The sequence below is a fragment of the Podarcis muralis genome, chromosome 17 (genome assembly GCF_964188315.1).
Source record: "Podarcis muralis chromosome 17, rPodMur119.hap1.1, whole genome shotgun sequence".
In the NCBI taxonomy this organism is placed as follows: domain Eukaryota; kingdom Metazoa; phylum Chordata; class Lepidosauria; order Squamata; family Lacertidae; genus Podarcis; species Podarcis muralis.
The window spans coordinates 20,809,369-20,823,900 of NC_135671.1; the positions used below are offsets into that span (position 1 = coordinate 20,809,369).

The 14,532-nt window shown below is 41.5% G+C and overlaps 1 protein-coding gene across 28 annotated transcripts in view; it reads left to right on the forward strand.

Annotated features, from left to right (window-relative positions):
- Positions 1-14,532, forward strand: part of PTPRD (protein tyrosine phosphatase receptor type D) — a 1,167,048-nt gene that overhangs the window by 926,787 nt on the left and 225,729 nt on the right. The window lies entirely within an intron of this gene.

Consider the following 14,532-nt stretch of genomic DNA (forward strand, 5'->3'; position numbering starts at 1 on the left):
GCCTTCTCTTGTTTGCCAAGGATGGGGGGGTGAGGGATATCGTACTCACCTCAATGATTATTTCTGGTTTGTTTTCAGTTTTGCAATTACCGTGGTACCTTGGTTGTCAAACGGCTTGGCTCCCAAACAAATCGGCTCCTGAACGCTGCAAACTCGGAAGAGTTTGCGAACATTTTTTGAAAGCCGAACGTCCAACGCAGCTTCCGATTGAGTGCAGGAAGCTCCTGCAGCCAATCGGAAGTCGCACCTTGGTATTTGAACCATTCCAGGAGTCAAACGGACTCCTGGAACGGATTAACTTTGGCAACCAAGGTACCACTGTACTTTGAAGTTTATAGTGGTTAATCTGCCCCATCATGCTGAACTTCTGTTTCTTCCCTCATGCACTTTTGCTACATACCTCTCAGATGTACTGCAACCTCCAAATATTTCTGGTTCTTTTCCCTGCCCTGTTCTGAATCCATATTTATGTATGGCCTTCATTAAATTCAGGCATCCCCAACCTGCGGCCTTCCAGATGTTTTGGCCCACAACTCCCATGATGCCTAGCTAACAGGACCAGTGGTCAGGGAAGATAGGGGTTGTGGTCCAAAACATCTGGAAGGCTGAAGGTTGGGGGTGCCTGATTAAATTCATTTAGATTGAACAACCTTGTGAATGTACCCACATGACATGATGGGCACAAAGCAGTTTGCCTTCTGAGTTGTGTTTCATGGTGATTATTAACTGCATCTACTACACCTGATAAGTATATGGTCTAAAATAAACTACTAGGCACCCTGATAAACTTAAATTCATTCAACTCCTGTCCTAAATTCCTCCCACCACCAATGCAGTTGTTCTTATGCCAGAGAAATGCCAACAGGATGTGGCATACCAATGTTGGGGCTGGTGTTGGATTCTTAACAGGATAGGCATGTCTCCTTTAAAGTAAGGCGCACTGAGTTCAATGGGACTGATTCCTATGTAAGTTTGCATAGGGTAATGGGACCCTCCTTCCCCCAAGTAGGTATATTCTGAATGGTTTCAAATTACAATGATTATATATCAATAAAAACAGGATAAGTAGACCTAAAATATTGTGGACATAGGTGAAAAATGACCAGGGAAGTGGAAAGCATTACATTGTTATAATCAGTATGGCTTGATACACATGGATTATACTCACAATAGATTTTGCAAGACAGAACGTATGCTTCAAACAGGTGAAAGACATCATAAAGAATATCCATGGTTGCTCTTTGTATTGGCCTGTGCACCTATAATCTTCTTCTAAGTGCTGCGTAGGGTGACTGGATTATAATTTGAATTAACTGGCTTCTGACTCATAGAAGAGTCACACACAGAAAAATATCAGTTGCATCTCATAAAGTCAACCACATAATGAAAGCACACCCTAAGGTTATTGTTATTGCTGTTTTAAAATTGCAGGCCTTCGATTTACTTGTTAAGGTTTGATATTTGCATTTCCCTGTAATAAAATGAATGTTTATTTGATGTGTTTTAAATGACTGCGCTTCTCATTTCAATGAAATTTGGCAATCTAAGCATGTGTTTGTAAAGCAAACGGGGAACTGGATTTCCATCAATTGCAAATAGTTTTGAAAATGCACTGTTTTGCTCTCTCTTTTCTCTCATTTATATTATTTTTGCTTATTTTGACACTTTCTCAACAACCCAGCCCATATATATATATACCGGTTTGTCTGAAACCAAGTGTGCTTCTAGCAGAACAAGTCTGCAAATTATTCTCTTTAAAGAAATCTTCTTGTTTGATATGAATTGGCAGGTCTGTAGTATTGCAGACAAGATAGGCAGATTAACATATTGTTTGAAGTGTGGACTGCAAGCTCAAAAGTGTACCAGGTAGCTGGCTATGTTGCCTTCTTTATCTCTACTAAAAAGAATTGCATAACAAAAATAAATTTAGTCTTAGAGAATTTTCAACAAATATTCATTTTCCTACTAATTATCCCACAATTGCTCAAGACACTCATTGCATTTTTGTTCTGAGTTGATGCATCACACATAATGGTGAAAAGGAAATTGTTAATAACGTGGTGATAGTTGTGGGCAGTGAGTCCAAACAAACTTACAGCACTCCTTGTTCTGCATTTTAGCCCAAAATAAGTACAACCTCTAAAAGGAAATATGTCATGATGTAATGTTTTGTGCTTTTCAGTCATGAACTGAGCAGGCACCTCAGGTCATCATTAGCAGCCTGTTTTAAACACTAACTTCAGAGCCGTGTATGTGTGTACCTAGAGGAGCATCTCCACCTCCATCATTGAGCCCATGAGATCCAGCTCTGAGGGCCTTCAGGAGGTGAATTCACTGCAAGAAATGAAACTACAGGGAACCAGGCAGAGGGCCTTCTCGGTAGTGGTGCCCTCCCTGTTGAACGCCCTCCCATCGGATGTCAAGGAGATGAGTAATTATATAACCTTTAGAAGACATCCAAAGACAGCCCTGTATAGGGAAGCCTTTTAATGTTTTATTATGTTTTTATATACGCTGGATGCCACCTAGAGTGGTTAGGGCAACCCAGTCAGATGGTTGGGGTACCAATGAAATAATAATAATAATAATAATAATAATAATAATAATAATAATAATAATAATACAGCCCTACCTCAGAATTCGAATGCTTTGCGAGTCGAATGTTTTGGCTCCCAAACGCCACAAACCCAGAAGTGAGTGTTCCAGTTTGCGAACATTCTTTGGAACCTGAACATCCGACACGGATTCTGGAGCTTCCGATTGGCTGCAGGAGCTTCCTGCAGCCAATCGGAAGCTGCGCCTTGGTTTCCCAATGTTTTGGAAGTCAAACAGACTTCTGGAACAGATTCCATTTGACTTCCGAGGTACGACTGTAGTAATACTGCTATTGTCATATAGTGCTAATACCACAGTATTTGGTTGCTTCCAGAGAATGAGTTTCCTGCTGAATTTGAAAACCAACCAATCAACATCTTCATATGTTTGTGTTTGGCCCAAACAGTGATGTAGTGCCTTGGAACTGAGAGAGTTAAAAATGCTGCTCTGCTGAGGTGGGGTGGGGAAAGTTAAGTTGATAATCCTATTAAAATCAAGACCAGTAGTTAAGTCCCAGAATTTATAGCACTTATAGCACCATAAATATTAAGCTGTCGGATAATGAAATATCATGAGCAACTCTGCTCTGAAGTCTCACTCCCTTTGTTTTAGTGTCTGCTGCAGCACATCATTCCTAGTAAAGTGCTTTCTTGTAGAACAGGCTGGCCAAATGGTTTTCTGAAATAATAAATGGGTGGAAAGCACTTGATAAGTCACTAGTGTTATAGGTAATCTCACCAGTTCATTAATAGTATTTAAACTGCTATATGGCAACTGTGAGCAAAGACCAGCTACACAAGGCAAATGTGTATTGTATCAAGTCCAGCAGTATTCCATCAAATAGGAATAATTTCAATGTCTAGTGAAGGTGATGTTCATATCCATATTTTCAAAAGTGTATAGAGGCAATACAGATCACAGAGAATGTAGGAACATTGAGGGCACAGGATATTTTGTAATTAAAGAACGCTAACACAATTCTTGATTTCCATTTGGTATCAGTTTTCAAAGTGGTCTGCAAAGGTGTACACTTAAGTCTCTGTCGGTGTGCAAATGGTTAGAATTCCTGCTCCGTGATTGGAGTCATGGGATTGTTGTCTTTCACATGACGGTATATGTTTTGACTCCACAAAGTGGGAAGTGATGGAAACAGGATGTTTGTGTTACTGTGTTCCGTGAAGTGGGACTATTGTCCTTTGTTCTTTCTTTTTGCTGTCTGATGTTAGAGAGAGAGGGAGTCATGTTGCAGTGCTCTGTGTGTGTTTATATGTAAATAAAGTAGATTAGCCAAAATGCTGAGTTGCTGAGGTCTGTTACACAGCTGCGAAGACTCTGCAGAACCCTAAGTGTGCCGATGTCTGTTGGCATCGGTCGCTGTGATGTTCAGGCTGAAGAAAGCTTTTGCAGCTCCTGAACGATTGACCAGGAGGGAGAGAACATGCCAGTTGGGCATGTGTCTCTGCCAGGGTCCTACTCAATTGTAGGACGAGCTCCTAACACAAATATTGTTAGTCAATTAAGCAAGTGGGCAGCTATAGCATTGCAAACCTTTGGGGGGGGGGACATATAATGCTATGAAAGTGCATTTGAACATATGCAGAGAACAATTGCCTTACAACTGAAGACCAGCTTCAAACGTTTAGGACTGGGGGAAACGCTTTAGCCTAGATGGGCCCTGCCAGCTGAAAAAAACACAAAAACTCAAACTCAACAAGTTGCTGTCATCTACTTATTCCCAAAGAAGCTATTCTGCCTGGCCTTCAATTTGAATTAGCCTGATCCTCTATTCCCTTTTCCCTATCCTTTTATAAAGAATCCCTTCTGGGACTCCACATTTAAATTCTTCCCTGGTCTCCTTGCTGGCCCTAGTAGGACCAACTTTGGCCAGTTAGCCCTGGTGATTATTTGATGTCTACTGACTGGGTGTAACCCCCCATGACCCCTGAATTATTGAATTTTATTGATATCGATGCTGCATTTTATGTTGTGTTTTATGCTGGTTTTGTTGCATTCTAATCAATGTTTTATATTTGCTGTTAACCGCCCTGAGCCCGGTTTTTAAACCGGGAAGGGTGGGGTATAAATAAAAAAATATTATTATTATTATTATTATTATTATTATTATGTACAATGAGGTCAATAAGAGAGTTTACATCTATTCAACACATTCTTATTTGTAAGGTGATGTTTTTAATCTATGTTAGTTACAGAGTCAGAAGATGTTCTGAGTCATTGTAGGTTCAAGGATTCAATCCTAGGACACCCGACATTTTAATTATTTGATTCCCCACCCTGAATCAGCCATACTCATGTCCTTTAAAATGATATGCCCAACAGTTCTAACAGCTTCCTTAGATTACATATTGAAATCCTAGTTAAAATTGACGGTTGAATTTTTGATGCTGCTGGGCCCATGAGGGTGATAGATGTCTGGGAGTATCTGTCACTGTTGTTGTTGTTGTTGTTGTTGTTGTTTAGTCGTTTAGTCGTGTCCGACTCTTCGTGACCCCATGGACCAGAGCATGCCAGGCATCTCTGTCCTCCACTACCTCCCGCAGTTTGGTCAAACTCATGCTGGTAACCTCGAAAACACTATCCAACCATCTCGTCCTCTGTCTCCCCCTTCTCCTTGTGCCCTCCATCTTTCCCAGCATCAGTGTCTTCTCCAGGGAGTCTTCTCTTCTCATGAGGTGGCCAAAGTATTGGAGCCTCAGCTTCACGATCTGTCCTTCCAGTGAGCACTCAGGGCTGATTTCCTTAAGAATGGATGTGTTTGATCTTCTTGCAGTCCATGGGACTCTCAAGAGTCTCCTCCAGCACCATAATTCAAAACCATCAATTCTTCTGTCACTGTACTTTCCCCAAATATTACTTACTGCCTTGCCCATAGTAAGTTAACTTTGAAAATAAATTGAAAATAAAAACAACCTTTCCCAGGTTGTTTATTTCAATGGCTATACAGAACTGTGTGCTGCATTCAAGTTGTGGAATGCACACTAGTTTATGAAAGAACCTGATGCTATTTTCTTTCCTTTTCAAACTGCAGGTTTACACAAAAGGGCTAGGAGAGATCTTGGCAGAGGTAAATCTCTGTTATTACAAAACCAAGACAGTGAGCGGAAGACCCAATATATCTTAGGTTATTGCTTCCTTTGGAAAAGTTAAAGCCATTCTGTGAAATATGCACCAATGCTCAGATACTAGACAATAAATGGAAGGTTTATGGGCTGTGTAGCTAACATATTTTTTAAAAAGGGATATGTGAAAGGGAGGGTGGGAGAAGAGAAGCCATTTTTAAACTTGCTTGCAGAGTGAAACTTGCACTAAATTTGATAGAAATACCAGCTGGAATGATCAGCATCAGGTTTCAGTTTTGACTGGGCGATGTATGAAGGGAGGGAGATCACAATCAGAAGCCACATAATTTAAGGTTGGGAAAGGGATCCTATAAACTGTATGACTTGTCCTTGATAGAGTTCATCTTTTACTAGAGAAAAAGAAGCCGCCAGTGGTCAAGAATAAAAGGAATACATGGTTTATGGGTGGAGCGCAACTACATTTTACTCAGAATATACCGTATTTTTCTGTGTATAAGACAAGGTTTTTTTATTTTAAAAGTCTGTTTAAAAAAATTGGGTGTCTTATAAATGGGTAGTGCAGAGGGTGGACTGGTGATTGGTTGTTGCTGCGAGCAGGAGGTAGTCAGCGGTTGCTAGGAAGTGGAGAATTGCGTTCAGTTCCTTCTTTCATGTTACCCACAGGCATCTGATTGGTCAGTGGGAGAACAAGATGCTGGACCAAATAGGTCATTGCTTGAACAGGCTTTCCTGATGTCCTTAATCATTGAAAAATGCATACAGGGATATGTGTTAGGGGATTGCTGACAACTGTATATATGCACATGGACTTGAATTCGCTACCTAACTAAAAAAGAAGAAGTGGGAAATACTTGCTATATATTTCTCTCTACTTTTTTTCAAGGATTAATGTTCCTTTAAAAATGGACAGGATGGACCCCCCCCCCCCGGTCTGGGTGGATTTCCAATCTTTCTCCCCACCCATGTAGCCCCTAAAATTATTATTATTATTATGGAATAGGATTTCCCTGTTTTCATCAGGGAAATGTCATAACAATAATGCCAATTTTCTCAGTGCAAAATTCAGCGACAGGGTCTGGATGACAATTTGTTCTCAAATGCAAAGTACCTTGGGAAGGTTCTATATGTCTCTCTGATGGGGTGATCATTATCAGTGCCAGATTTATGTATAAGCTGAACAAGCTATAGCTTAGGGCCCCACTCTCTTGGGCCCCCCCCCCAAAAAAAAATTAAAGGAAAGAAAACTGGATGTACATTTTCAAAATATAAGATTAAAAAAACACACAAATAAAATTAATACAGCAACAGTGTTTTGTGTTGTATAGGCTCCTATTTGTTATGTACAAATGGCTTTAGATACCTACTAGGTCCATAAATTACCATATAGCATATATTCAACACAAAAAACAGCAACAATTTTTTGTTGACAAAGGACAGCTAGACATACAAAGGGCCCAATTACCTTTGGTAGCTTAGGACCTCATCAAACCTAAATCCGGCCCTGATCATTATCCTACACTTATGATTCTGTCTGTGAAGAACAGCACCAGACTCCAGAAGATCCTTGGGCATGATTCTCTCATTGGGTCCCTCTCCCTGAGTGTTTCCAACTCCCCCTTGACGTTATTTCCACCGCACATTGATGTGACCCTGCTTTTTCTCCCAACACTACCTGCCAGAGGAAGGAGATATGGATGTTTCCCCAAATTTTGTTTCTCTCACAGCTTACTAGGCATGGGCAAATCTGTCAGTTTTGGTTTCCGTCAGTCCCAAACCCACTTCCAATTTTTTTAAAAAACCATCATGAAAATCTGGCAGCATTTTAGTGCAAATTTTGAGCTAATATACTTTTTTTTTGTATGCAGTTTTGCCTGATATACACATTTCCCCAATCAATTCCCCTTGATGTGATGCATCTTTTGGATGCTATTTTCACTAATACATGCTTTTTTTGAGACATCATTTGGTTGCGCAACTGCATCACAAAACTGGGAGAAGTGCAAATTTCAAAGGGTAGCTCTTCTCTTATTGTACTGGAAAGTGTTCCCATTAAAATCTGAACCAAATTCCTCGCCCACCCTTACTGTTTGCTGTTTGTGCAAGTGAACAAACAGCAATAGGAAGGAGGACATGGATGAGAGTAAGGAGACCCCAGGGATCGACACATGGTTCCATATTGGAATGAGGCTTGCAGCAGAGGTCTATTTGACAAGGCAAACTCCTGACTCTGGCTCTAATGTGGAAGCATCCTTGGAGTTTGAATGGAAATACTGTGGAGCGTCACATGACCATCCTTACTAGCAGAGTAAATAGTGTGGAGCGTCACATGAGCAGAACTCTTACTAGCGGATGGTCTTACCTGCAAACACAAACTCAGAATCCCAGTCCAGGCAATTAATGTCATGTTATTTTCTGATAGATAAAACATTCCTTATCCCGTTGCTTGGCCTCCTAAGGATTATTTGCAGTCCTCTTCACTGAAACAATAATAAAAGTACAAAAATATGTGGCACGTTTTGTCTTGTTCCATGGGTCTTTAATGCTACTCTGAAATTTCTCACTCATTTAAAACGCTCTCCTTAACTTTCTACTCTGCTAGTCAATTGCCTGTTCCAGCTGCTTAATCCCACACCTGGCTCCAATTTAAACATGTCAGTTTTTGCCCCAATGCCATTAGGCCCACAGTTGTTGTTTTTCTAATCCCCGAGTATCTTCACATTTGACTTGGCAGTATTGTGCATTGTCCACAAAATGAGCAAATGGAATTGCACCGTATAACTTCATGGGTTGATTAACAGATATCTGCACACAGATTCCTTCAAGGCCATGGAGTCTTGGCTGTTGTTTTTTTGGCCGTGGGGAGCGCGAAAGGGGAGCATTATTCCTCCTAGGAGCAAGCTGCCATCACACCAAATTGGAACCTGTTCAGAACTCTTAAATCTTGGCTTTGAGACAGCAAGGTTCTTGGGGCAATGTCTTGGTATTCAAGCCATTATGAACATTTGCAGTTGTTTTTAACCCTTCTATTTCCTATATCACCATAATCATAACTACTGAGGGAAGGGACCCGTCCTGTTGTCTATATTCATGACTTCCTAAGCCATTGCTAGTCATTTACCTTGCTTTTCTTCTGGAAAGGCAGTTCAGACAATTTATCAAGGGACATAGAGAGCCCAGAATTTTTTTGTCTGCAAGGAGAGAAGCGAGTTGTTCACAAATTCAGAGCATAAAGTGCCTGTTAGTTCTTAGCTTATTTTTGTAAACATAATTTATTGACACAAGGATTTCTCCATATAAGGAAAATAACATTAGTACATGTAGTAAAACTATGAATGGAACAATGTCAAACTTCTGACATAGGTCCATAAAGAGATGGGGCAAAGTATGACAAGTCCGGAACAAATCAAATAATTATCAGGGCATATTAAAATGTTAAAAGCAAACATGATAAAAGCACAAGGAAGAAATTAACATCAGTAATTGTCCTGTAGAATATCCCCCCCTTAAATCATCACTAACACATAAGTTTGGTTCTTTTTCCATACTTCCAATGTGAAAGCTTCATTATGCTGTCTAAATTCTGAGTGATACTATAACAGAGTGAGAATAAAACCTGGATTAGTTCCCCCCCCCCCCCCACTTATCCAAAACCTTGCAAGTAACAGAACCTGCTCAGTTGTCTGCAACTATACAGTTATGTCTTCTCAAGTCAAAATGAGAAGCAGTTCTGCCATTTCAAGCAGAATAAATGAGAGTCCCTTGATCCGCATATTTTCCCGGGCTGGTCCTAGCATCGGGCAAAGTGAGAATGCCTCAGGTGGCAGATGCTGGCAGGACAGCTATTCTCTGTTATACACACTGTCCTCCCCCCCCCCAATATCCTGCTGCCTCAAGTTGTTATTATATTCCCAGTGTTGAAGTACGGTAAGATTCAGCTGCAAGCCCCGTCAGGTGCTATACGTGGAATTTTGTCTGCCTCAGGTAGAAAATTGTCTTGGGCCTGCCTTGAAACCCCAGCTAGTCCCTATCTTCTGTTGCAGACGGATCATCTTTAATTTTTAAGGGGGGAAGAAACCAAAAGCAGACCTAGTTAGGAGTCCAGGAGTGTGTGCTGTCATCACCTCTCCTTCCTCCTGTTTTTCTCTCATGTGTAAATTCCCTGCCTTTTTGAAGCATGCATGGCGCAACATTGTGTTTCTGTTGATCTTCATGCTAACGACCGTCTGTTTCAAAACACAGTTTGCAAACAGCAAACAAACAGACAAATGGTTTGCAGGCTGCTTAAACAGTGCTATGCAGAATTGTTGCAACCTTTTTTAATGTGAAAGGGGGGAATCATTCATGGGGATGAGGTTATTTTTCACATTTTTACACTAGTTTGCAGCTATCGTTTTACTGATCTGCTGATCTCTTGTAACCCCCCCCCCCTTTTTTAAGGACTCCTTTTCACTGTGGGATTCCACTCAATCAGGGATCATGTAGCAAACATGATGTCACAGAACTATGCAGCCAGTGCTCCCAGTTTTGATGCACACTGCAGGCAGCCGCATTACTTGGCAGAAATGTACTGCAATGCTTTTGCCCCAGTCTAGTTGTATTCATATGCCTGACCAGTTGAGGCAGAATTCTTATGGGGCTGTGCTTATGAAATACACATCCTTTGGAAATAAATGCTGTTTGGCTGGACATTCAAATGTGTGTCCCAGTACTGAGGTTCTGTCCTAATAATAATAATAATACCCCACCCATCTGGCTGGGTTTCCCCAGCCACTCTGGGCAGCTTCCAACAAAAGATTAAAAATGCATTAAAACATCTGTCATTTAAAACTTCCCTAAACAGGGCTGACTTCAGATGTCTTCTAAATGTCAGATATCTTCTAAATGTCAGATGTCTTCTAAATGTCCTTGACATCAGATGGGAGGGCATTCCACAGGGCAGGCACCGCCACCAAGAAGGCCCTCTGCCTGGTTCCCTGTAACCTCATGTCTCGCAGGGAGGGAACTGCCAGAAGGCCCTCGGAGCTGGACCTCAGTGTCAGGGCTGAACAATGGGGGTGGAGACGCTCCTTCAGGTATACTGGCCCAACAAGTCAACTCTCATCTGACTGGTTCAGACATCCGTGAATATTCTGGGGTTTTTTCCAGCTTGTGGGTATGTCTGCTCGTTTTCACAATAATATTAAGACCTGTACAGTTTCCCCAGAATATTTAAAATGTTTCACATTACAGGCCGATATTATTATTCCCAAATTGCTGGAGGGAAGACAGTCCAGTTGACAGGTAATAAGTACCCTGACTATGATTGCCTAACTGACTTCATGTCAGGAACAAGATTTGTACTGTTGGACCTCCATATTCACAGCTCAGCCACTTAGCTGTTACTCTACAGAAATGCTCACAGTTATTGAACTACAGATAGTGTGATGCTCACAGTTTTGCAGGCCTGATGTAGGAGGGAGAAGGCCTGTAAGAATTCTGTTTATATAGATATACTCATTTAAACACATTACAGTCATACCTCGGGTTGAATACGCTTTGAGTTTAGTGCATTCAAATTGCGCTCCTCAGCAACCCGGAAGAAACGGAGCGTGTTACTTCCAGCTTTTGCCGCTTGCGCAGACTCTCAAAATAACGTCACGCCTATGCGCAGACATGCCATCGCTACTTACGTTTACTTCTAGATGTGAACGGGGCTCCGGAACGGATCCTGTTTGTATCTAGAGGTACCACTGTACAGTGGTACCTCGGGTTACATACGCTTCAGGTTACAGACTCCTTTAACCCAGAAATAGTGCTTCAGGTTAAGAACTTTGCTTCAGGATGAGAACAGAAATCATGCTCCAGCGGCGCGGCAACAGCAGGAGGCCCCATTAGCTAAAGTGGTGCTTCAGGTTAAGAAAGCGTGTTCTCCAATAAATGAGAGCACGTGTTGTGGTGTGGGCCGCCGGGCCAGGCCTCTTGTTGCCAGGCAGGTTAATAGTTGTTGCCTGGCATTGTGATTGGATAACCGGGTTGCTGGGGCAAATTGTATGTTGCAAATTGGGTGGGTGGGACCATAGTCTTTAAATATCGGTGCACTCTGGTTTCTCTTTCTCTTTCTCTTTGCAGAGTGCATCGGATCACCCGCCCGCCCACCCGCCCGCCCTCTTTTCCGGTTGACCTTGCTTTGCCTGTCATGGGGTCATCTGCCTTGGCGCAGGGGCCTAGTAGGAATTGTGCCATTTGGTGATTGGCTGTGCCATTTGGTTTTTGCCTACTACTCAGCAATTCGTCACAACTTGTAAGGTTGCGGTTAGGCATTGGTTATAATATGCTGGTGGTGGAGGGGTCGGGATAGGCCGTGCCTGCCCCTCCCATTGTGCTGAAGGGAATTCCGTTAAAGGAATCCTGGGGCTTGCCATGATTTCGTCCAATCCCTGTCATGGGACCAGGGCCGCCCAATCCCTGTCATGTGAATCCTTGTCATAGGACCAGGGCCGGCAAGCTTTCGGGGAGCTGCTGGGGTGAGCGGCGTGGGTCCGACGCTTAGCTCAAGTGACCCCCCAGTTTGACTTTCCCTTCTACTGGCTACCGATCGGACCTCGGGATGTCAGTTCTGTCCCAGGCAGGGGGACAGATAGTCATAACCAATGTCTAAACAACCACTCACTGATTTTGTATTTTAATAAAGTTGTGGCCAAAATAGTGCCCAAAAACCAAAACTAAAATTACGTGTTATGTGTGAAGTTATCTGAGGGGTGGCCTGGGGACCTACACACGCAACAGTTTCAGGTTAAGTATGGACCTCCGGAACGAATTAAGTACTTAACCCGAGGTACCACTGTATATATTTTGAAACGAGGCCATATTACACAATGTAACTTTTGGGGGCCTGAAAACAGGCTCTGTTGCATCATTGGGTCCTTTCCATATTCTTATTCTCTTGTTTGGAATTATTTTAATTGTATAGAAGGGAAAGAGAGATGTGAATAGGCAAGCTTTAGTTGCATTTCATTGAGTTAGAAATTGGAACCTGGACATTATTAGCTCTGATCAGATTGTGCTAAACAAACATCTGAAGACAGTGGAAAATATTTTCCCTTTTTTATATTACTGAGGATAGAAATGTATGTACTGATAACAAATGTGACTTAGATTGGCAGCTTGATTTGGAATCACCGAGGATTCCTAAAGGAGACGTTCATGATGAAAAGATCTGCATGATCATAAACAACAATGTAAACGAGTGTAAAATAAAATAAAATGGACCACTGAATAATATGCAGCAGGGTGGGTACGCGTCTGAATTCAGCTGTATGTAGGAACGTTGAAACACTTAAAAGCAGTGTTAAGATACAATGGGCTTTTATTCAGTTATTTTATAGCAAGCCTCTGAAAAATATAAGTGGGATGTTAACAGTTAGCTAGACACAGGGAAGGCTTCAAGGAGAAACAGGTGGCTGGTTCAGTGAACAGCTGCTAGGAATTTTGCATTGTCATTTTGTTTGCAATCGTGGTCTTTCTGAGTGAGCTTAGGAAATGAGGGTCTGAAACGAAGATCGCATTTCTTAATTTGGGAGAGGGTATGTTGTCTATGAAAATAAAGCATAATATCTATGCAACTTAAATTAGGAAAATAATAAATTGAAAAAGATGACAATATGAAAAAACAAAAGGTATTGTAACAGTGCATTGCTGGGCCTTAAGCTCTAAAAATACACCCTCACCCCAGGATTTCATATTTTAGGTTAAAAAAAATATCTGCACAATATATACTGGTCCTAATCCAGCTTCTATCACAAATACTATTTGAAAGGTACCTGTCTGATTAGCGTGATATACATTCATATTCATGTCATCTGTGTTCTCAGATTTTCTATTTTTGATTGGCTTTTTGTTTTGTTTTTGATTCAAATTTAAAATTTGGCAGAATATTTTCAGTACAGGAGTTTGGTTTTCTCACTTTACATGCTTAAGGTGGGGGAGAACAAATGCACATACTTCAGTCTCCTATTGAAATTGGGGAGACTTTAGGATGGCTAACTTTGCCCATTGATTTTTATTTGCATGTTTTGGGAGACGGAGTTCTTTCTTCGTAAAACTTAGAATGGATATTTGTCTTAAATAAAGAAAAGGGGAAAGCATTCTTTATATACAATTTATCTAAACAGATTTGTATTATCGCCTTGAACTGCAAAACCATGACAACTTGTGCTTTTTTATGTTGGCACTAGGCGAACACTAAATAATCACCAGTTTCTGCAAAGGCTTGTTCTTCAGAGACTGAAAGGTAGATAAAAAGACTGATCAGGTAGCACAGTAAATAATGCTCACCTTCAGCTCTTTTATATGGCTCCCAGTACATTTCTGAGCACAATTCAAAGTGTTGGTGCTAACCTTTAAAGCCCTAAATGGCCTCAGCCCAGTAGACCTGAAGGAGCATGTCCACCCCCATCATTCAACCCAGACACTGAGATCCAGCGCCGAGGGCCTTCTGGCAGTTCCCTCACTGTGAGAAATGAGGTTGAAGGGAAACAGGGAGAGGGCCTTCTTGGTAGTGGCACCCACCCTGTGGAATGCCCTCCCAACAGATGTCAAGGAAATAAACAACTATCTAACATTTAGAAGACATCTGAAGGCAGTCCTGTTGGTTGATTGATTGATGCTTTAATGTATTTTAAACCTTTTGTTGGAAGCCGCCCAGAGTGGGCGGGGTATAAATAATAAATTATAATTATAATTATCAGCAGTAGCAGTGAGTGCCATTAATCCCTTGTTTGCCTCCCCCCTCAAAAACAAAAAAATCAAAACACCACCACCTGATGGAGATGAAGGACCCTGTTTGCAAAATTGGAGGAGG